At 39.7% G+C, this 24932-nt stretch overlaps 1 protein-coding gene across 2 annotated transcripts in view; it reads right to left on the reverse strand.

Annotated features, from left to right (window-relative positions):
* The window catches only part of PTP4A3 (protein tyrosine phosphatase 4A3), a 232061-nt gene that overhangs the window by 176890 nt on the left and 30239 nt on the right, over positions 1-24932 (reverse strand). The window contains exon 2 of one of the 2 annotated variants that reach the window (XM_053715399.1): positions 9344-9418. The exons of the other annotated variant lie outside the window; for it this stretch is intronic. The gene's annotated coding sequence lies outside the window, so the exon portion shown is untranslated. The remainder of the gene's footprint in view (positions 1-9343; positions 9419-24932) is intronic. 2 annotated transcript variants of the gene reach the window in all.

The following is a 24932-nucleotide window of genomic DNA, read 5'->3' on the forward strand; positions in this document are numbered from 1 at the left end:
ACGACCAGGGTACTGCTAGAGCATCTATCAGTACTGCCTGATCCCTGGACCTGGATCCGTAACAAGGAAGTTTGGCGTTCTGACGAGACGCCATCAGATCTAATTCTGGTGTGCCCCATAGCTGAACCAGTTGAGCAAACACCTCCGGATGGAGCTCCCACTCCCCCGGATAAAAAGTCTGACGACTTAGAAAATCTGCCTCCCAGTTATCTACCCCTGGGATATAGATCGCTGATAGATGGCAAGAGTGAGTCTCTGCCCATCGGATTATCCTGGAAACTTCTATCATCGCCAAGGAACTCCTTGTTCCCCCCTGATGATTGATATAAGCTACAGTCGTGATGTTGTCCGACTGAAATCTGATGAATCCAGCCGAAGCCAGCTGAGGCCACGCCTGAAGAGCATTCAATATAGCTCTTAATTCCAGAATATTTATCGGTAGGAGTGCCTCCTCCTGAGTCCACAAACCCTGTGCTTTCAAGGAATTCCAGACTGCACCCCAGCCCAGTAGGCTGGCGTCCGTCGTCACTATAACCTACGCTGGCCTGCGGAAACACATTCCCGGGACAGGTGATCCTGTGACAACCACCAAAGAAGCGAGTCTCTGGTCTCTTGATCCAGATTTATCTAGCTTGGAAAACACCTTATTTAAAGGGACAGTCTAGTCCAAAAAAAAACCTCATGATTCAGATAGGGCATGTAATTTTAAACAATTTTCCAAATTACTTTTATCACCAATTTCTTTGTTCTCTTGGTATTCTTAGTTGAAAGCTTAACTTAGGAGGTTCATATGCTAATTTCTTAGACCTTGAAGGCCACCTCTTAAGAATGCATTTTAACAGGTTTTTTACCACTAGAGGGTGTTAGCTCATGTTTTTCATATAGATAACACTGTGCTCATGCACGTGAAGTTACCTGGGAGCCATCACTGATTGGCTAAACTGCAAGTCTGTCAAAAGAAAGTGGCAGTCTGCAGAGGCTTAGATACAAGATCATCACAGAGGTAAAAAATTTATTAATATCACTGTGTTGGTTATTCAAAACTAGGGAATGGGTAAAGGGATTATCTATCTAAAACAACAATTTTGGTGTAGACTGTCCCTTTAATGAAAAAGCAACAATTTTCAAAAACGGTACTGTGCCTTTAAGAGAAAAAAAAAACAAGACACACACAAACTGCAAAAAAATGCTTAAAATTACTTCAAATTTTCCGAAATTTTTGCAGTAGACACACTAAGCTATGGTAAAATTGCACCACAAGCAATTTAACATTTAACCCCCAAATAAGAAAACTGGATTGACAAAGTGCCAAAAACCCCTGTCAGCACCTTGCCACAGCTCTGCTGTGGCGCCTACCTGCCCTTAGGGATTGATAATGTGGGGATAAAGCTTCAATTAGGCCCAAGAAGTTCCCCAGGACCCTCCGGTGTTTAAGTTTGCTGCTTGTCTATGGAAAACTGTGCAAAATTAGGCCACGCCCACCACACTCGATGTTACTAAGGCCTTTGGAAAAATCTACCAAGCGTTTTTTTTTCAGCCATGTGGGTTATCAAAACCCAAAAAAAGCCAAGTGTACCCTCATACAGTTGTCCCTTCAGATAATAAAAATAGTTATTCCCAGAACACACAAACGTTTGTTATAAATCATTCAAACTGAGTGCCCATAAGTTAAGCCCTTTATGCAAGCTAGTAAAGCCCCTTCTAAGACTAGGATTACTGCTTACCCTTCCCCTTATGGGGATACTGTCAGCCTGAGTTATCACAGTCTTTGCAGAAAAATTCCTGTACTCCTCAGCTTCTGTGGGAACAGCAGTGGACTTTAGTTACAAATGCTAAGATCATCATCCTCCAGGCAGAAATCTTCATCTATCTCCTGCCTGAGAGTAAATAGTACAACACCGGTACCATTTAAAAAACAGAATTTATGTTTACCTGATAAATTTCTTTCTCCAACGGTGTGTCCGGTCCACGGCGTCATCCTTACTTGTGGGATATTCTCTTCCCCAACAGGAAATGGCAAAGAGCCCAGCAAAGCTGGTCACATGATCCCTCCTAGGCTCCGCCTACCCCAGTCATTCGACCGACGTTAAGGAGGAATATTTGCATAGGAGAAACCATATGGTACCGTGGTGACTGTAGTTAAAGAAAATAAAATATCAGACCTGATTAAAAAAACCAGGGCGGGCCGTGGACCGGACACACCGTTGGAGAAAGAAAATTATCAGGTAAACAAAAATTCTGTTTTCTCCAACATAGGTGTGTCCGGTCCACGGCGTCATCCTTACTTGTGGGAACCAATACCAAAGCTTTAGGACACGGATGAAGGGAGGGAGCAAATCAGGTCACCTAAATGGAAGGCACCACGGCTTGCAAAACCTTTCTCCCAAAAATAGCCTCAGAAGAAGCAAAAGTATCAAACTTGTAAAATTTGGTAAAAGTGTGCTGTGAAGACCAAGTCGCTGCCCTACATATCTGATCAACAGAAGCCTCGTTCTTGAAGGCCCATGTGGAAGCCACAGCCCTAGTGGAATGAGCTGTGATTCTTTCGGGAGGCTGCCGTCCGGCAGTCTCGTAAGCCAATCTGATGATGCTTTTAATCCAAAAAGAGAGAGAGGTAGAAGTTGCTTTTTGACCTCTCCTTTTACCTGAATAAACAACAAACAAGGAAGATGTTTGTCTAAAATCCTTTGTAGCATCTAAATAGAATTTTAGAGCGCGAACAACATCCAAATTGTGCAACAAACGTTCCTTCTTTGAAACTGGTTTTGGACACAGAGAAGGTACGATAATCTCCTGGTTAATGTTTTTGTTAGAAACAACTTTTGGAAGAAAACCAGGTTTAGTACGTAAAACCACCTTATCTGCATGGAACACCAGATAAGGAGGAGAACACTGCAGAGCAGATAATTCTGAGACTCTTCTAGCAGAAGAAATCGCAACTAAAAACAAAACTTTCCAAGATAATAACTTAATATCAACGGAATGTAAGGGTTCAAACGGAACCCCCTGAAGAACTGAAAGAACTAAATTGAGACTCCAAGGAGGAGTCAAAGGTTTGTAAACAGGCTTGCTTTGTTTTTCTGGCCTCTGTTAGAAAGATCCTCATTTCTAAGGAGTCTATAATTGTTCCCAAGAAGGGAACCCTTGTTGACGGGGATAGAGAACTCTTTTCCACGTTCACTTTCCAGCCGTGAGATCTGAGAAAGGCCAGGACAATGTCCGTGTGAGCCTTTGCTTGAGGAAGGGACGACGCTTGAATCAGAATGTCGTCCAGGTAAGGTACTACTGCAATGCCCCTTGGTCTTAGCACCGCTAGAAGGGACCCTAGTACCTTTGTGAAAATCCTTGGAGCAGTGGCTAATCCGAAAGGAAGTGCCACGAACTGGTAATGTTTGTCCAGGAATGCAAACCTTAGGAACCGATGATGTTCCTTGTGGATAGGAATATGTAGATACGCATCCTTTAAATCCACCGTGGTCATAAATTGACCTTCCTGGATGGAAGGAAGGATAGTTCGAATGGTTTCCATCTTGAACGATGGGACCTTGAGAAATATGTTTAAGATCTTGAGATCTAGGATTGGTCTGAACGTTCCCTCTTTTTTGGGAACTATGAACAGATTGGAGTAGAACCCCATCCCTTGTTCTCTTAATGGAACAGGATGAATCACTCCCATTTTTAACAGGTCTTCTACACAATGTAAGAACGCCTGTCTTTTTATGTGGTCTGAAGACAACTGCGACTTGTGGAACCTCCCCCTTGGGGGAAGTCCCTTGAATTCCAGAAGATAACCCTGGGAGACTATTTCTAGCGCCCAAGGATCCAGAACATCTCTTGCCCAAGCCTGAGCGAAGAGAGAGAGTCTGCCCCCCACCAGATCCGGTCCCGGATCGGGGGCCAATATTTCATGCTGTCTTGGTTAAACACTAAAAAACTCTAAGCCATCTCCGTGGAGATGTTGCCTGTACAACGGCAAAGAGAATGACTGGGGTAGGCGGAGCCTAGGAGGGATCATGTGACCAGCTTTGCTGGGCTCTTTGCCATTTCCTGTTGGGGAAGAGAATATCCCACAAGTAAGGATGACGCCGTGGACCGGACACACCTATGTTGGAGAAATAACAAACTCTTACTTGAAGATAAAATTAAAAAAAACAGTTTATCACCTCTTTCACTTTACCCTTCCTGCTTAGAGCCGGCAAAGAATGACTGGGGGGTGGAGTTAAGGGGGATCTATATAGACCACTCTGCTGTGGTGCTCTCTTTGCCACTTCCTGTTGGGAAGAATAATATCCCACAAGTAAGGATGAATCCGTGGACTCGGTACATCTTGCAAAAGAAATAACCTGTACGTTCTGTATCAGCCCATGAGCCCCAAAAGGTCTACACAAAAAAGACCCCACTGTTCTATAATCCCCCTCAGGAGATATTAACCCTTGATTCCATAAAGATAAAAGGAGTCTCACTGTGACCCTGTCTTCTATCGTTAACATGTGTGTAAAAAAATTAAACTATCTTACCAGAATCTATGCCGTGGAACGGCAACACGGTCCTTAAAGTTTGACAGATTGTAGCAGCGCTTCCGACATGGACTTGAGAGAATAAAGCAGGGAGTGAAACTCGTCAACGCTGATTGCTTAAGGAGCTGCAAATAGGAGTCTGGATGGTTTAGCAGAAAGACTAACTTTCATCAATGCTCTCACAGATGCTGACAAGACTACTTAAAAACCCAGTCCCATCTCTAAGGGCAGATACCCTTCCTAAGGAACTACTCCGTAATTTTATGACACTTCTCTGCCAACCTCCTGTGACGAAAGGCAAAGAATGACTGGGGGATGAAGGAAGTGGGGGAGGTATTTAAGCCTTTGGCTGGGGTGTCTTTGCCTCCTCCTGGTGGCCAGGTTCTGTATTTCCCAAAAGTAATGAATGCAGCTGTGGACTCCACCTGTATAAAAGAAGGAAAGTATGTATTCCAGGAACGCATCACATTTTTAGATGCTGGGGAAAAAAAATAAAAAAAAAAAAAAATAGTGCTTTCCCGGACACATGGAAAACCTTAAAACACATTTTCAGACAGGAAAGTTCTCTAAGCAAAAGAATTATGGGATGTGCTCAGTCTTGATAAATTCAAATCTAAAAACGTGTTACAAGTTCTGGCTCGGAGCGACAATGTCAGCAAAACCGTGCATTAATTAAAAAATCTCCAAAGAGACTCATTGTTATGCGTGTGGGGAAATGTGTGTGTGGAAAGCAGATTTTAATCAGCGGACCACCCTGGATAGCTTGCTGGCTGAGATACAGTAGGAAAAGCAGATCTTTCTAGTATATGCAAATAAGAGGGGGTCAGTATGAAAACACTGCCTTACAGCTAGCGATAGCAGGGCTTTAAAAACTTTAAAGAGGGAAAAACACACACACAGCTACTCGAAATGCCATGGGCAAGACTTGAAGATAGAATGGTGATGGAATCAGGTGCAGTGAGAAACTTATTTTCTTTTTTCTTTTTTTTTTGGGGGGGGGTTAGTAATCTATTTAAAAATCTACATCATGGGCATATAAACACATACATATGGGTTTGTAGGGCTGGTATGTAGCTGTAGATATATTCACACCAGGATGTCTAGCCATAAATTGCCTGCACAGCCTAGTGCCCAATTTACTATGCACCTTAGATGTGGGCTGCTGCCTGCACTTTCCAGATGTCCTGGTTACTATAGATGTAGGTTTCCAGAAGTGCATTTCATAGAAAGGTCCATATGATATACAAGGATCCACTACCATTTTGACATTTTGGGGATATTAGTGGGTTAATAAGCCTGAGCAACTAAATAGTACTTGCCCACCTGGGCCAAAAGTTGTCAGTGACTCACGTGTTCATAGCCAGTAGAGCAGGCAGTTTTTTAAAAAATAAAAATGAGCCAATCCCTGCGCTGCTGTACGAATATCAGGGTTTTGTATTCCATGGATTTTACTTTAGCTTCTCTTTGTAGAAAAGAAAACCCAAGCCCAAGGGTTGCAGGTTCGATCCCAGGCGAGGTCCACTCAGTCTTTCATCCTTCTTAGGTCGATAAAATGAGCAGCGCCTTGAGACCCTTACGGGTGATTAGCCGCGCTTTACAAGTACCCAATACATACAGGGAAAGCAGGCAAAACAAATAAGGATTGTAAGTTGCAATTACATATACATAAAAAAGGGACAGTATACACCAATTTGCATATAACTGAATGCATATACACTACTATAAAGAAGAATGTGCACAAATAGATATTTAAAAAAAACAACAACAAAAAACAGATCCAAATGTAGCACTGATTAGGTTAGGCTGGAAATGAGCAGACACTCCACCTCACATGAAAAAACCCTTTACACAAAACAGGAGCAAACTAGAGTCTGTAGATTGCAGTATACATCTAAAACGTTGGGGCTTGGTTAAAGGGACAGTCTAGTCCAAAATAAAACATTTTTGATTCAGATAGGGAATGTAATTTTAAACAACTTCCCAATTTACTTTATCATCCATTTTGCTTGGCATTCTTAGTTGAAAGCTAAACCTAGGTAGGTAATATGCCAATTTCTTAGCCCTTGAAGGCCAGGCCGCCTCTTAACTGAATGCATTTTGACAGTTTTTAACAACTGGAGAGCGTTGGTACATGTGAGCCATATAGATATCATTGTGCTCATGCACGAAGAGTTACCTACCTAGGAGTCAGCACTGATTTGCTAAATGCATGTCTGTCAAAAGAACTAAAATAAGGGGCAGTCTGCAGAGGATTAGATACAAGGTAACCAAAAGTAAAAAGTATATTAAATATAACTGTTGGTGTAGACTGTCCCTTTAAGAGTCTGAAAATAAGCTAAATGTTATTTAAAAAAAAGCAAAACTATACATTTACAACCCCCTCCCCCAAAAAAAAAACCTGTATGGTCTCTTTAAATGGATCATCTAAAAAACATTTATGCAAAGAAAAAAAATTATCTAGTGTACAAAGTCCCTTTAATGGAACATTAAACTCAATGTAATTCCTTATAAAATGTTTAAGTCCTAATACACTTCGTAGCTACAAAACTACAGTACAAAATATATATATTTATTATCTTGATAAAATGTCAAGTTCATTGTAATAGATGTGTTTATTATAGAGTTTGGACACGCCCAAAGGGCTACTACTTGCATCACTCCATGTCAAAGTTCACAAGGAGGCCATGAGATACAGGAATGCTTTGAAGAGGCTGTTTTCTACTGCCCTGTCCTTCACCCCACAAGTTATATTATAAAAACGGTTAAAGGAAACAAAATAAGGGTTAGAAGAAGAAAAAAAAAACTGCCAACATGCAGAATTTGGCATAAGGGAATTTCTCAAGAGCAATGCTGACCATTAAAGTATAAAATAATGATACACAAATGCACTCCAGTCACAGTATTTGTATCTATATCTGTTGATTTGCACAGATATTAGTGCATTGCGCTTTCAGAAGAAGTGACAAATGCTACTAGCGGGCGTTGTCTTCCACATTCAGCAGATAACAAAACTGCCAAATGCAATTCCTAGACAAAATATAATTAATAAACTAAGGAGACACACAGGTGCTCTGAACTAATACCGCCAGCCTCCCCAAGAGCTACCATAACTGCATGGGTCGCACCTTTAAAATTTAGGTTTTTTTATTTTGATGAGTGTTTAATGGTAGATGCATGTTGGTCTTTTCAGTATCTTAACATCCCAAAAAGTAATATGAAGTGTCAATATCCAAATTCTGGGGGGGAAAAGCCAATCCCTTACTAAGCATTTTACTTTTGATCCAGCAAAATTTTTATTTTCACGTCTATGGTTCATTAAAAGGGATATAAAATACCATTTTTTTTTTCCTTTCATGATTCAGACAGAGCGTAATTTTAAACAACTTTCAAATTTACATTAACAATTTTTCTTCATTCTCTGGGTATCTTGTTGTAAAGCAAAGATATAAGCTCAGGAGTGTGCACGTGTCTGGTTCACTATAGGGCAGCAGTTTTGCAAGATTGTTATTCATTTGCAAGAGCACTAGATGGCAGCACGAATTACTGCCATGTAGTGCTCTAAATGCCCACCTAGGTATTTTTTCGACAAAGAATAGCATGAGAATGAAGCAGGTTTGATGTTAGGAATACTCTAAATCACAAAAGAAAAAGGTCTGTGCTTCATATCCCTTAAATAAAAAAAGTATTTTAGAAAACAATTCAACTGGAGTAGTCAGATTGTAGAGTTAAAAGGGACATTTACTTACATTTTCTCTGTCGTGCATTTGAAAGTGCAAGAATTACGCACATTAAATTTATATAAAATTTTGCAATTAAATATAAATAAACTATTTCGAATTTGAAGGTCACATTTATTAAACACAGTTGTAAACTAGAAATACTATTTAGAATTTGAATGTCACATTTGAATATTACATTTCGAAATAGAATAGAATGTTTAGCTATGTAATTCATTCGAACAAATATTTTCGAATTTTATTGAAAAATTTGAAAACGAAAATTCAAAAATAGAATGTTATATAAACATTTGAAATTCGATTCAAACGAACGAATTTATAAAAATTTGTTTTAAATTTCGAATTTTTAGAAACATTTGCCCATCCCTAGTCCCTTTAAGTTGCATGTATAAGCTTTATTATGAGATACATATTACCTAAAGGACATAACATTGCTGTTTACAGCCGACTTGTCCCCTCTCTAAACTGCCTTATTTTACAGTCTAAAATGTTCGCATTTTGGATTATTTGTATATTTGCCAGTCCCAAGCAGTTTTGAAAAAGTGTTTACCTGTATTACCTTATATACAGTATTTGTTTTAATTTAAATACTAGCAAAGGAGTCAAGTAATGTTTTGTAGAAATATAAGTATTAAAAGGACCAGTCAGCACATTAGATTTGCATAATCAACAAATGCAAGATAACAAGACAATGCAATAGCATTTAGTCTGAACTGTAAATGAGTAGTAGATTTTTTTATAACAAATTTCAAAGTTATGTATATTTCCACTCCCCTTGTACCAATCAGCCAATCACAAATGCATATACGTATATTCTGAATTATTGCACATGCTCAGTAGGATCTGGTGACTCAAAAAGTGTAAATATTAAAGACTATGCAAATTTTTTTAATGGAAGTAATTTGGAAAGTTGTTTAAAATTGCATGCTGTATCTGAATCATGAAAATTTAATTTAACCTGAGTGTCCCTTTAAAAAAAAAAAAAAAAACCCTTGCGCTCTACAGAACAAAGCAGCATGAAATTCTACCTTTAGACACATTTTTATAAATGCTAAAAAGGAGCAATTATCGGAAAAGTGAAACACTTACTGATTCACACGAAGGTTTTTTTCCTAGATCTGTAAATGTAGTGTCAAACCTTCTCTCCTGGAAACACGATCTGGCCTAAAATGGGGGGAGGGGGGGATATTATGTAAGTAGCAAAAAGACGCAACAATGAGTCTCACAGGCTAGTAAATCGGACACTGGAAATGTATAAAAAAACAGAATAATCCACTTTTATTCAAAAATATTTACTAAAAAAGGAACTAGTAAGCATATAAGTTTAAAAAAAAAATAATTATATATATATTTAAAGGGACAGTCTACAATAGAATTGTTATTGTTTTAAAAGATAGATAATCCCTTTATTACTCATTCCCCAGTTTTGCATTACCAACCCAGTTATATTTATACTTTTTACCTCTGTGATTAACTTGTATCTAGGAACCTTCTTCCAGCCCCCTGATCACATGACTGTGACTGTTTATTATCTATTGTCTTAAAAACAGAATTTATGTTTACCTGATAAATTTCTTTCTCCAACGGTGTGTCCGGTCCACGGCGTCATCCTTACTTGTGGGATATTCTCTTCCCCAACAGGAAATGGCAAAGAGCCCAGCAAAGCTGGTCACATGATCCCTCCTAGGCTCCGCCTACCCCAGTCATTCGACCGACGTTAAGGAGGAATATTTGCATAGGAGAAACCATATGGTACCGTGGTGACTGTAGTTAAAGAAAATAAAATATCAGACCTGATTAAAAAAACCAGGGCGGGCCGTGGACCGGACACACCGTTGGAGAAAGAAATTTATCAGGTAAACATAAATTCTGTTTTCTCCAACATAGGTGTGTCCGGTCCACGGCGTCATCCTTACTTGTGGGAACCAATACCAAAGCTTTAGGACACGGATGAAGGGAGGGAGCAAATCAGGTCACCTAAATGGAAGGCACCACGGCTTGCAAAACCTTTCTCCCAAAAATAGCCTCAGAAGAAGCAAAAGTATCAAACTTGTAAAATTTGGTAAAAGTGTGCAGTGAAGACCAAGTCGCTGCCCTACATATCTGATCAACAGAAGCCTCGTTCTTGAAGGCCCATGTGGAAGCCACAGCCCTAGTGGAATGAGCTGTGATTCTTTCGGGAGGCTGCCGTCCGGCAGTCTCGTAAGCCAATCTGATGATGCTTTTAATCCAAAAAGAGAGAGAGGTAGAAGTTGCTTTTTGACCTCTCCTTTTACCTGAATAAACAACAAACAAGGAAGATGTTTGTCTAAAATCCTTTGTAGCATCTAAATAGAATTTTAGAGCGCGAACAACATCCAAATTGTGCAACAAACGTTCCTTCTTTGAAACTGGTTTTGGACACAGAGAAGGTACGATAATCTCCTGGTTAATGTTTTTGTTAGAAACAACTTTTGGAAGAAAACCAGGTTTAGTACGTAAAACCACCTTATCTGCATGGAACACCAGATAAGGAGGAGAACACTGCAGAGCAGATAATTCTGAGACTCTTCTAGCAGAAGAAATCGCAACTAAAAACAAAACTTTCCAAGATAATAACTTAATATCAACGGAATGTAAGGGTTCAAACGGAACCCCCTGAAGAACTGAAAGAACTAAATTGAGACTCCAAGGAGGAGTCAAAGGTTTGTAAACAGGCTTGATTCTAACCAGAGCCTGAACAAAGGCTTGAACATCTGGCACAGCTGCCAGCTTTTTGTGAAGTAATACCGACAAGGCAGAAATCTGTCCCTTCAGGGAACTTGCAGATAATCCTTTTTCCAATCCTTCTTGAAGGAAGGATAGAATCCTAGGAATCTTAACCTTGTCCCAAGGGAATCCTTTAGATTCACACCAACAGATATATTTTTTCCAAATTTTGTGGTAAATCTTTCTAGTCACAGGCTTTCTGGCCTGAACAAGAGTATCGATCACAGAATCTGAGAATCCTCGCTTCGATAAAATCAAGCGTTCAATCTCCAAGCAGTCAGCTGGAGTGAAACCAGATTCGGATGTTCGAACGGACCCTGAACAAGAAGGTCTCGTCTCAAAGGTAGCTTCCAAGGTGGAGCCGATGACATATTCACCAGATCTGCATACCAAGTCCTGCGTGGCCACGCAGGAGCTATCAAGATCACCGACGCCCTCTCCTGCTTGATCCTGGCTATCAGCCTGGGGATGAGAGGAAATGGCGGGAACACATAAGCTAGTTTGAAGGTCCAAGGTGCTACTAGTGCATCCACTAGAGCCGCCTTGGGATCCCTGGATCTGGCCCCGTAGCAAGGAACTTTGAAGTTCTGACGAGAGGCCATCAGATCCATGTCTGGAATGCCCCACAGGTGAGTGACTTGGGCAAAGATTTCCGGATGGAGTTCCCACTCCCCCGGATGCAATGTCTGACGACTCAGAAAATCCGCTTCCCAATTTTCCACTCCTGGGATGTGGATAGCAGACAGGTGGCAGGAGTGAGACTCCGCCCAAAGAATAATTTTGGTTACTTCTTCCATCGCTAGGGAACTCCTTGTTCCCCCCTGATGGTTGATGTACGCAACAGTCGTCATGTTGTCTGATTGAAACCGTATGAACCTGGTCCTCGCAAGCTGGGGCCAGGCCTGGAGCGCATTGAATATCGCTCTCAGTTCCAGAATATTTATCGGTAGAAGAGATTCTTCCCGAGACCAAAGACCCTGAGCTTTCAGGGATCCCCAGACCGCGCCCCAGCCTATCAGACTGGCGTCGGTCGTGACAATGACCCACTCTGGTCTGTGGAACATCATCCCTTGAGACAGATTGTCCAGGGACAGCCACCAACGGAGTGAGTCTCTGGTCCTCTGATTTACTTGTATCTTCGGAGACAAGTCTGTATAGTCCCCATTCCACTGACTGAGCATGCACAGTTGTAATGGTCTTAGATGAATGCGCGCAAAAGGAACTATGTCCATCGCCGCCACCATCAACCCGATCACTTCCATGCACTGAGCTATGGAAGGAAGAGGAACGGAATGAAGTATCCGACAAGAGTCCAGAAGCTTTGTTATTCTGGCCTCTGTTAGAAAGATCCTCATTTCTAAGGAGTCTATAATTGTTCCCAAGAAGGGAACCCTTGTTGACGGGGATAGAGAACTCTTTTCCACGTTCACTTTCCAGCCGTGAAATCTGAGAAAGGCCAGGACAATGTCCGTGTGAGCCTTTGCTTGAGGAAGGGACGACGCTTGAATCAGAATGTCGTCCAGGTAAGGTACTACTGCAATGCCCCTTGGTCTTAGCACCGCTAGAAGGGACCCTAGTACCTTTGTGAAAATCCTTGGAGCAGTGGCTAATCCGAAAGGAAGCGCCACGAACTGGTAATGTTTGTCCAGGAATGCAAACCTTAGGAACCGATGATGTTCCTTGTGGATAGGAATATGTAGATACGCATCCTTTAAATCCACCGTGGTCATAAATTGACCTTCCTGGATGGAAGGAAGGATAGTTCGAATGGTTTCCATCTTGAACGATGGGACCTTGAGAAATTTGTTTAAGATCTTGAGATCTAGGATTGGTCTGAACATTCCCTCTTTTTTGGGAACTATGAACAGATTGGAGTAGAACCCCATCCCTTGTTCTCTTAATGGAACAGGATGAATCACTCCCATTTTTAACAGGTCTTCTACACAATGTAAGAACGCCTGTCTTTTTATGTGGTCTGAAGACAACTGCGACTTGTGGAACCTCCCCCTTGGGGGAAGTCCCTTGAATTCCAGAAGATAACCCTGGGAGACTATTTCTAGCGCCCAAGGATCCAGAACATCTCTTGCCCAAGCCTGAGCGAAGAGAGAGAGTCTGCCCCCCACCAGATCCGGTCCCGGATCGGGGGCCAATATTTCATGCTGTCTTGGTAGCAGTGGCAGGTTTCTTGGCCTGCTTTCCCTTGTTCCAGCCTTGCATTGGTCTCCAAGCTGGCTTGGCCTGAGAAGTATTACCCTCTTGCTTAGAGGACGTAGCACCTTGGGCTGGTCCGTTTTTACGAAAGGGACGAAAATTAGGTCTATTTTTTGCCTTGAAGGGCCGATCCTGAGGAAGGGCGTGGCCCTTACCCCCAGTGATATCAGAGATAATCTCTTTCAAGTCAGGACCAAACAGCGTTTTCCCCTTGAAAGGAATGTTTAGTAGCTTGTTCTTGGAAGACGCATCAGCCGACCAAGATTTCAACCAAAGCGCTCTGCGCGCCACAATAGCAAACCCAGAGTTCTTAGCCGCTAACTTAGCCAATTGCAAAGAGGCGTCTAGAGTGAAAGAATTAGCCAATTTGAGAGCATTGATTCTGTCCATAATCTCCTCATAAGGAGGAGAGTCACTATCGAGCACCTTAAGCAGTTCATCAAACCAGAAATATGCGGCTGTAGTGACAGGGACAATGCATGAAATGGGTTGTAGAAGGTAACCCTGCTGAACAAACATCTTTTTAAGCAAACCTTCTAATTTTTTATCCATAGGATCTTTGAAAGCACAACTATCCTCTATGGGAATAGTGGTGCGTTTGTTTAAAGTAGAAACCGCTCCCTCGACCTTGGGGACTGACTGCCATAAGTCCTTTCTGGGGTCGACCATAGGAAACAATTTTTTAAATATGGGGGGAGGGACGAAAGGAATACCGGGCCTTTCCCATTCTTTATTAACAATGTCCGCCACCCGCTTGGGTATAGGAAAAGCTTCTGGGAGCCCCGGCACCTCTAGGAACTTGTCCATTTTACATAGTTTCTCTGGGATGACTAAATTTTCACAATCATCCAGAGTGGATAATACCTCCTTAAGCAAAATGCGGAGATGTTCCAATTTAAATTTAAATGTAATCACATCAGATTCAGCCTGCTGAGAAATGTTCCCTAAATCAGTAATTTCTCCCTCAGACAAAACCTCCCTGGCCCCCTCAGATTGGGTTAGGGGCCCTTCAGAGATATTAATATCAGCGTCGTCATGCTCTTCAGTAACTAAAACAGAGCAGCCACGCTTACGCTGACAAGGGTTCATTTTGGCTAAAATGTTTTTGACAGAATTATCCATTACAGCCGTTAATTGTTGCATAGTAAGGAGTATTGGCGCGCTAGATGTACTAGGGGCCTCCTGAGTGGGCAAGACTCGTGTAGACGAAGGAGGGAATGATGCAGTACCATGCTTACTCCCCTCACTTGAGGAATCATCTTGGGCATCATTGTCATTATCACATAAATCACATTTATTTAAATGAATAGGAATTCTGGCTTCCCCACATTCAGAACACAGTCTATCTGGTAGTTCAGACATGTTAAACAGGCATAAACTTGATCAGAAAGTACAAAAAACGTTTTAAAATAAAACCGTTACTGTCACTTTAAATTTTAAACTGAACACACTTTATTACTGCAATTGCGAAAAAACATGAAGGAATTGTTCAAAATTCACCAAATTTTCACCACAGCGTCTTAAAGCCTTGAAAATATTGCACACCAATTTTGGAAGCTTTAACCCTTAAAATAACGGAACCGGAGCCGTTTTAAGCTTTAAACCCCTTTACAGTCCCTGGTATCTGCTTTGCTGAGACCCAACCAAACCCAAAGGGGAATACGATACCAAATGACGCCTTCAGAAGTCTTTTATAAGTATCAGAGCTCCTCTCACATGCGACTGCATGCCATGCCTCTCAAAAACAAGTGCGCAACACCGGCGCGAAAATGAGACTCTGCCTATGCTTTGGGAAAGCCCCTAAAGAATAAGGTGTCTAAAACAGTGCCTGCCGATATTATTAAATCAAAATACCCAGAATAAATGATTCCTCAAGGCTAAATAAGTGTTAATATCAATCGATTTAGCCCAAAAAAAGTCTACATTTTAAATAAGCCCTTGTGAAGCCCTTATTTACAATCGTAATAAACATGGCTTACCGGATCCCATAGGGAAAATGACAGCTTCCAGCATTACATCGTCTTGTTAGAATGTGTCATACCTCAAGCAGCAAGAGACTGCAAACTGTTCCCCCAACTGAAGTTAATTGCTCTCAACAGTCCTGTGTGGAACAGCCATGGATTTTAGTTACGGTTGCTAAAATCATTTTCCTCATACAAACAGAATTCTTCATCTCTTTTCTGTTTCTGAGTAAATAGTACGTACCAGCACTATTTGAAAATAACAAACTCTTGATTGAATAATGAAAAACTACAGTTAAACACTAAAAAACTCTAAGCCATCTCCGTGGAGATGTTGCCTGTACAACGGCAAAGAGAATGACTGGGGTAGGCGGAGCCTAGGAGGGATCATGTGACCAGCTTTGCTGGGCTCTTTGCCATTTCCTGTTGGGGAAGAGAATATCCCACAAGTAAGGATGACGCCGTGGACCGGACACACCTATGTTGGAGAAATTAGCATTGTATTGTGCTAGATCTTAAATAACTTTCTGTGCCTGAACACAGGGTTATCTATATGGCCCACGTGTACTTTCTGTCTCTTTGTTGAAAAGAGATTTAAAAAGCATGTGATAAGAGGCAGCCCTCAAAGGCTTAGAAATTAGCATATGAGCCTACCTATGTTTAGTTTAAACTAAGAATACCAAGAGAAAAAAAGCAAATTTGATGATAAAAGTAAATTGGAAAGTTGATTAAAATTACAAATCCTATCTGAATAATGCAAGTTTAATTTTGACTAGACTGTCTCTTTAATGAAGTATATACATAAATTAGGATTTCACTGTGGTCACATCATGTCCCATAAAGAAATGATTATTTTAAGTCCCATCCCACTGCAAATATGTCCCTACAAGTTGCCACAACCTCTCTGGGTGTAAATCGGCGGTGCACAGTTGGAGCCACAGCAGCACTACTATCTTAGGCCGGGAGCCTAAAATCTCTGGCTCTTGTCTGCCTCCTGACTTGCCAAACGTGCTGCATACCAGTATGGGAGTCTGTGTTGACTCTACACATCAAAAGAATTTCTGGTAAATTACAGGGAGATACCAAGAGGAAACTGGTCACACTACAGAAACAATCTTAAAAAAACAAATTGTTTGTAAATTCTACAACCAGTTTACGGGGCCTATTAATTTATATATATATATATACATATACACACACACACACAAAATGAATGTGTGATTGGTTCTGGGTATATGAATAATCATTTAGTTTACAGATATAGCAAAAACTCAATTTGCACATGTGGTCAGACTGGGATAGCCGTAACTCTTCTATTCCCTTAAAGTGAATGTAAAGTTGAATGTGCCCAGTCTTTACAAATACTATTAAAAAATAGGGGCACTTTCATTCATTAAAAGGGACAGTCAAGTCCCAAAAAAAAACAAAAAAACCATAATTTATGTAAGAACTTACCTGATAAATTCATTTCTTTCATATTAGCAAGAGTCCATGAGCTAGTGACGTATGGGATATACATTCCTACCAGGAGGGGCAAAGTTTCCCAAACCTTAAAATGCATATAAATACACCCCTCACCACACCCACAATTCAGTTTAACGAATAGCCAAGAAGTGGGGTGATAAGAAAAAAGTGCGAAAGCATATAAAATAAGGAATTGGAATAATTGTGCTTTATACAAAAAAATCATTACCACCACAAAAAAGGGCGGGCCTCATGGACTCTTGCTAATATGAAAGAAATGAATTTATCAGGTAAGTTCTTACATAAATTATGTAATTAGCAAGAGTCCATGAGCTAGTGACGTATGGCATAATGACTACCCAAGATGTGGATCTTTCCACGCAAGAGTCACTAGAGAGGGAGGGATAAAATAAAGACAGCCAATTCCTGCTGAAAATAATCCACACCCAAAATAAAGTTTAATGAAAAACATAAACAGAAGATTCAAACTGAAACCGCTGCCTGAAGTACTTTTCTACCAAAAACTGCTTCACAAGAAGAAAATACATCAAAATGGTAGAATTTAGTAAAAGTATGCATTGAGGACCAAGTTGCTGCTTTGCAAATCTGATCAACCGAAGCTTCATTCCTAAACGCCCAGGAAGTAGAAACTGACCTAGTATCCTTTGAGGCGGAGTTTTACCCGACTCGACATAGGCATGATGAATTAAAGATTTCAACCAAGATGCCAAAGAAATGGCAGAAGCTTTCTGGCCTTTTCTAGAACCGGAAAAGATAACAAATAGACTAGAAGTCTTTCGGAAATACTTAGTAGCTTCAACATAATATTTCAAAGCTCTAACAACATCCAAAGAATGCAACGATTTCTCCTTAGAATTCTTAGGATTAGGACATAATGAAGGAACCACAATTTCTCTACAAATGTTGTTGGAATTCACAACTTTAGGTAAAAATTCAAAAGAAGTTCGCAACACCGCCTTATCCTGATGAAAAATCAGAAAAGGAGACTCACAAGAAAGAGCAGATAATTCAGAGACTCTTCTGGCAGAAGAGATCGCCAAAAGGAACAAAACTTTCCAAGAAAGTAATTTAATGTCCAATGAATGCATAGGTTCAAACGGAGGAGCTTGAAGAGCCCCCAGAACCAAATTCAAACTCCAAGGAGGAGAAATTGACTTAATGACAGGTTTTATACGAACCAAAGCTTGTACAAAACAATGAATATCAGGAAGATTATCAATCTTTCTGTGAAAAAGAACAGAAAGAGCAGAGATTTGTCCTTTCAAAGAACTTGCGGATAAACCTTTATCTAAACCATCCTGAAGAAACTGTAAAATTCTCGGAATTCTAAAAGAATGCCAAGAAAAATGATGAGAAAGACACCAAGAAATATAAGTCTTCCAGACTCTATAATATATCTCTCTGGATACAGATTTACGAGCCTGTAACATAGTATTAATCACAGAGTCAGAGAAACCTCTTTGACCAAGAATCAAGCGTTCAATCTCCATACCTTTAAATTTAAGGATTTGAGATCCTGATGGAAAAAAGGACCTTGTGACAGAAGGTCTGGTCTTAGCGGAAGAGTCCACGGATGGCAAGAGGCCATCCGGACAAGATCCGCATACCTGTGAGGCCATGCCGGAGCTATCAGCAGAACAAACGAGCATTCCTTCAGAATCTTGGAGATTACTCTTGGAAGAAGAACTAGAGGCGGAAAGATATAGGCAGGATGATACTTCCAAGGAAGTGATAATGCATCCACTGCTTCCGCCTGAGGATCCCGGGATCTGGACAGATACCTGGGAAGTTTCTTGTTTAGATGAGACGCCATCAGATCTATTTCTGGAAGCTCCCACATTTGAAAAATCTGAAGAAATACCTCTGGGTAAAGAGACCATTCGCCCGGATGCAACGTTTGGCGACTGAGATAATCCGCTTCCCAATTGTCTATACCTGGGATATGAACCGCAGAGATTAGACAGGAGCTGGATTCCGCCCAAACCAGAATTCGAGATACTTCTTTCATAGCCAGAGGACTGTGAGTCCCTCCTTGATGATTGATGTATGCCACAGTAGTGACATTGTCTGTCTGAAAACAAATGAACGATTCTCTCTTCAGAAGAGGCCAAGACTGAAGAGCTCTGAAAATTGCACGGAGTTCCAAAATATTGATCGGTAATCTCACCTCCTGAGATTCCCAAACTCCTTGTGCCGTCAGAGATCCCCACACAGCTCCCCAACCTGTGAGACTTGCATCTGTTGAAATTACAGTCCAGGTCGGAAGCACAAAAGAAGCCCCCTGAATTAAACGATGGTGATCTGTCCACAACGTTAGAGAGTGTCGTACAATCGGTTTTAAAGATATTAATTGAGATATCTTTGTGTAATCCCTGCACCATTGATTCAGCATACAGAGCTGAAGAGGTCGCATGTGAAAACGAGCAAAGGGGATCGCATCCGATGCAGCAGTCATAAGACCTAGAATTTCCATGCATAAGGCTACCGAAGGGAATGATTGTGACTGAAGGTTTCGACAAGCTGAAATCAATTTTAGACGTCTCTTGTCTGTCAAAGACAGAGTCATGGACACTGAATCTATCTGGAAACCCAGAAAGGTTACCCTTGTCTGAGGAATCAATGAATTTTTTAGTGAATTGATCCTCCAACCATGATCTTGAAGAAACACCACAAGTCGATTCGTATGAGATTCTGCTAAATGTAAAGACTGAGCAAGTACCAAGATATCGTCCAAATAAGGAAATACCACAATACCCTCTTCTCTGATTACAGACAGAAGGGCACCGAGAACCTTTGAAAAAAATTATTGGAGCTGTAGCTAGGCCAAACGGCAGAGCCACAAACTGGTAATGCTTGTCCAGAAAAGAGAATCTCAGGAACTGATAATGATCTGGATGAATCGGAATATGCAGATATGCATCCTGTAAATCTATTGTGGACATATAATGCCCTTGCTGAACAAAAGGCAAGATAGTCCTTACAGTTACCATTTTGAACGTTGGTATCCTTACATAACGATTCAATATTTTTAGATCCAGAACTGGTCTGAAGGAATTCTCCTTCTTTGGTACAATGAAGAGATTCGAATAAAACCCCATCCCCTGTTCCAGAACTGGAACTGGCATAATTACTCCAGCCAACTCTAGATATGAAACACAATTCAGAAATGCTTGAGCTTTCACTGGATTTACTGGGACATGGGAAAGAAAAAATCTCTTTGCAGGAGGTCTCATCTTGAAACCAATTCTGTACCCTTCTGAAACAATGTTCTGAATCCAAAGATTGTGAACAGAATTGATCCAAATTTCTTTGAAAAAAACGTAACCTGCCCCCTACCAGCTGAGCTGGAATGAGGGCCGCACCTTCATGTGGACTTAGAAGCTGGCTTTGCTTTTCTAGAAGGCTTGGATTTATTCCAGACTGGAGATGGTTTCCAAACTGAAACTGCTCCTGAGGATGAAGGATCAGGCTTTTGTTCTTTGTTGAAACGAAAGGAACGAAAACGATTATTAGCCCTGTTTTTACCCTTAGATTTTTTTATCCTGTGGTAAAAAAGTTCCTTTCCCACCAGTAACAGTTGAGATAATAGAATCCAACTGAGAACCAAATAATTTGTTACCCTGGAAAGAAATGGAAAGTAGAGTTGATTTAGAAGCCATATCAGCATTCCAAGTTTTAAGCCATAAAGCTCTTCTAGCTAAAATAGCTAGAGACATAAACCTGACATCAACTCTGATAATATCAAAAATGGCATCACAGATAAAATTATTAGCATGTTGAAGAAGAATAATAATATTATGAGAATCATGATCTGTTACTTGTTGCGCTAAAGTTTCCAACCAAAAAGTTGAAGCTGCAGCAACATCAGCCAATGATATAGCAGGTCTAAGAAGATTACCTGAACACATAAGCTTTTCTTAGAAAGGATTCAATTTTCCTATCTAAAGGATCCTTAAACGAAGTACCATCTGACGTAGGAATAGTAGTACGTTTAGCAAGGGTAGAAAAAGCCCCATCAACTCTAGGGATTTTGTTCCAAAATTCTAATCTGTCAGACGGCACAGGATATAATTGCTTAAAACGTTTAGAAGGAGTAAATGAATTACCCAATTTATCCCATTCTCTGGAAATTACTTCAGAAATAGCACTAGGAACAGGAAAAACTTCTGGAATAACCACAGGAGATTTAAAGACCTTATCTAAACGTTTAGAATTAGTATCAAGAGGACCAGAATGCTCTATTTCTAAAGCAATTAGTACTTCTTTAAGTAAAGAACGAATAAATTCCATTATAAATAAATATGAAGATTTATCAGCATCAATCTCTGAGACAGAATCCTCTGAACCAGAAGAGTCATCAGAATGATGATGTTCATTTATAAATTCATCTGTATAAAGAGAAGTTTTAAAAGATTTTTTATGTTTACTAGAAGGAGGAATAACAGACATAGCCTTCTTGATGGACTCAGAAACAAAATCTCTTATGTTATCAGGAACATTCTGAACATTAGATGTTGATGGAACTGCAACAGGTAATGGTACATTACTAAAGGAAATATCTGCATTAACAAGTTTGTCATGACAATTAATACAAACAACAGCTGGAGGAATAGCTACCAAAATTTTACAGCAGATACACTTAGCTTTGGTAGTTCCAGCACCAGACAGCGATTTTCCTGAAGTTTCTTCTGACTCAGATGCAACGTGAGACATCTTGCAATATGTAAGAGAAAAAACAACATATAAAGCAAAATTGATCAAATTCCTTAAATGACAGTTTCAGGAATGGGAAAAAATGCCAATGAACAAGCTTCTAGCAACCAGAAGCAAAGAAAAAATGAGACTTAAATAATGTGGAGACAAAAGAGACGCCCATATTTTTTAGCGCCAAATAAGACGCCCACATTATTTGGCGCCTAAATGCTTTTTGGCGCCAAAAATGACGCCACATCCGGAACGCAGACATCTTTGGCGCAAAAGAACGTCAAAATATGACGCAACTTATCAATTATTTTTCTTACCTTAAAAATTTGACTTTTTTTCCCTGTGGGCTGTTAGGCTCGCGGGGGCTGAAAATGCTTCATTTTATTGCGTCATTCTTGGCGCGGACTTTTTTGGCGCAAAAAATCTTTTCTGTTTCCGGCGTCATACGTGTCGCCGGAAACAGAAAAGATTTTTTGCGCCAAAAAAGTCAGCGCCAAGAATGACGCAATAAAATGAAGCATTTTCAGCCCCCGCGAGCCTAACAACCCACAGGGAAAAAAAGTCAAATTTTTAAGGTAAGAAAAATAATTGATTCAAGTGCATTATCCCAAATATGAAACTGACTGTCTGAAAATAAGGAACGTTGAACATCCTGAGTCAAGGCAAATAAATGTTTGAATACATATATTTAGAACTTTATAACCATAGCTTAGAGTGTCACAGAAAATAAGACTTACTTTTGCCAAAACATGTATATTACAAATATGTTTCTATTTATAGATGTAATTCATCTATGTGCATTAAAAAAATTTGACTGGAATGTCCCTTTAAGCAAGTTATATTAAATTGAGATTTCTGTAAAATAATATGCGATCACAGCAAAGGCGAAGCATTACCTCAGTACTGCTGATGGAAGGTAAAAAAATAATTTGTAAAAACGGAACCTTTTCAGCTACTCATTAAGAACTGAATTATGCACGTTTATTTTGCTTTACAATTATGTATCAAGTGTTCTACGCCGTTTACCTAGATAGAGGTAGGCAAATTTACATGCTTTGAATAAAGTATGGTAAAGGAAACCCTTTTTTTATAATAAATTGAACATAATTTGAACTAATTTATATTCACAAGAGATCATAGAAGATTTTCCCAAAAAGCCGCGTCACCCCCCAAAAAACACACACCACATTGCAGAAAGTGAATAAAGTTCTGCCTCAGTGGTTCCAGGCCAATCCCACCACCAGTGATCTGCCCTCAATAATATATATATATATTAAATAAAAAAAAACTGATGTTGCTGCCCTACAAGCAAAATAGTGACCTCCATTAAGGTGCTTTAAATCACTGAATGGGTTAAAAGCTTTCCCAGAAGGAAGGAAGTGAACTCTTGAGCTATGAACTAGCAGCTAAAAATCATGTGGAAGCATTTAGGATTCCAGATTTCAAAGCCCTCTGCTTCATCATCCATTTCCCTGAGAATTTCCTTTACCAGGGTACGTTTCCCTTGAGGACTTTACTTGCCAAAGAGGCACAAATTTAAATATAAAATACATATTAGTGCAGTTTAGCACTCTGCTTCATAACATGAGATGATGATTATGCCTGTTTGAAACTAGAGAGAGAAGAGAAGCCCTTTAAAAAGGATATTAAAGTCATGTTTATTAAAAAGGGAGAGAAAAAAAATAAAATGTGGACAAACACAAACAAACGTGGCAACATAATTTGAGAATATATCCACTACAAAACGTTTTTTTTTTTCTTTAAACAAGTTTAGGGCTGTTCCCTGTCAGTTATGTATTCTTGTGTGAGCCTGTTTCATGCACGTCTTCCAGAAATTGGGTAAATTCAGAAAGATACTGCAATGCAATAAAAAAAAAAAATAAGTTACAAGCCTCAGTTTTCCTTTCTAAACAAACTTTATGGCCACTCATCAACATAATAGTTCAGTACCTTCTGTACTGAGAAACCAGATGGAGCGTTCTTTGGTGAGAGGCGATGCACGTCAGCACTGCTATAGATACCCAGGATCCTGCTTGCCGGGCACATTTATTTTTGTTTCTAAATAAAAATAGTAGAGCGCTTTTGGCCCTCATTCTGCTTTGGAGACCCCTAGAGTTTATATAGAGACCACAAGAGTTTTAAAAACAAATCTTAATATACAACATCAGAATCAGTGGAGGATTCTGAAGGAACCTGACCCAAAGTTTAAAGAGGGACTGCCCGGCTTCTCCAGAAATTCCTGTGTGAAACCGGGCAAGGATTTGCTGCCAACACAAAGATTTTTATAAAGTTCCCAGGGATAGAGCTGGTTATTACATTGAAGCAAAGTGAAATAAATATTTAATGACTTATGCAATTAATAGGACTCAAGAGATTTGACAATGCATCAATAAACACTACAACTAATCATGCTTTTAATAAATCTCTAGGTTCTATCAACTGTCCTGGGATACAGATAATATGCAGCAGGAGAGCTAAGTAGATACACAAACAGAATAAAATAGAACACGGCAAGATTCCAATAGCACCGTCCATATTTGCAATATAGTTTAAACTATTTTATATAAACAAAATATTGGCTGTGCAATTACCTTGGAAACCGGGGGGTTATAGGTCCTATTACTTGGCACACTGAAATATACATTTTGCCCATTACTAGTTTTTGCCATTTTAATATTTTTCTTTATACTGGTAAAGACTCAAAAAAAAACATTCTGCAGGGGTTAAACAATGTTTTATTCAAACAGTGCAATAATAATATATAATAATAATATATGTCCCTTTAAAGACTCACAGTTCAGACAGAGCATGTCATTTTAAAAAGAACCTTTTCAATTTAGTTCTGAGTCGGTTTCCCAACAAACTAACGTAATATCTGAACAACAAGTATTATTCAGTACATATCGATTTGAATGTTGATGTTCAGACTTCAGGAGTCTTTGTTAGAGCAAAATGTGCCAGATCTTCTATCTAGAGGTCAATTTCAAATGTTGTTAAAAGGGACTTTGTTTTTTCATCATTTAAACCTCCTTCCTTTTGCCTCTTAATACTCCATGTGGCACCAATTTACTGATTGTAGATATAAGTTACTGATCGTAAAGTCCAAATTAAATTGTCATAATACAATTTTATCAGCCTTCCAATATATTTCTATTATCTAATTAGCTTTGTTTTCTTGTTATACTTAGCTGAAAAGCATACCCAGGTAAGCTCAGCAGTAGGAATGTACTACTTGGTGCTAGCTGGTGATTGGGGGCTGCACATATATTGGTCTTGTCATTGGCTCATTTTATGTGTTCAGCTAGCTCCTAGTATAGGAGTGCAGCTCCATCAACAAAATGACACCATGTAGCTAATAATAAATTGGATATTTTAAAATGCTCTATATTGGAAAAAAATAAATTATATATATATATATATATATATATATATATATATATATATATATATATATATATATATATATATATATATATATATATATATCAGTTAATAAGGTGCCAGGCACTGAGATATCACAATGTAACATGTGCAGCCCTGTCCCGATTTGCAAAATGTCTAATTTTATG

The sequence above is a fragment of the Bombina bombina genome, chromosome 5, assembly GCF_027579735.1.
Source record: "Bombina bombina isolate aBomBom1 chromosome 5, aBomBom1.pri, whole genome shotgun sequence".
Taxonomy (NCBI): domain Eukaryota; kingdom Metazoa; phylum Chordata; class Amphibia; order Anura; family Bombinatoridae; genus Bombina; species Bombina bombina.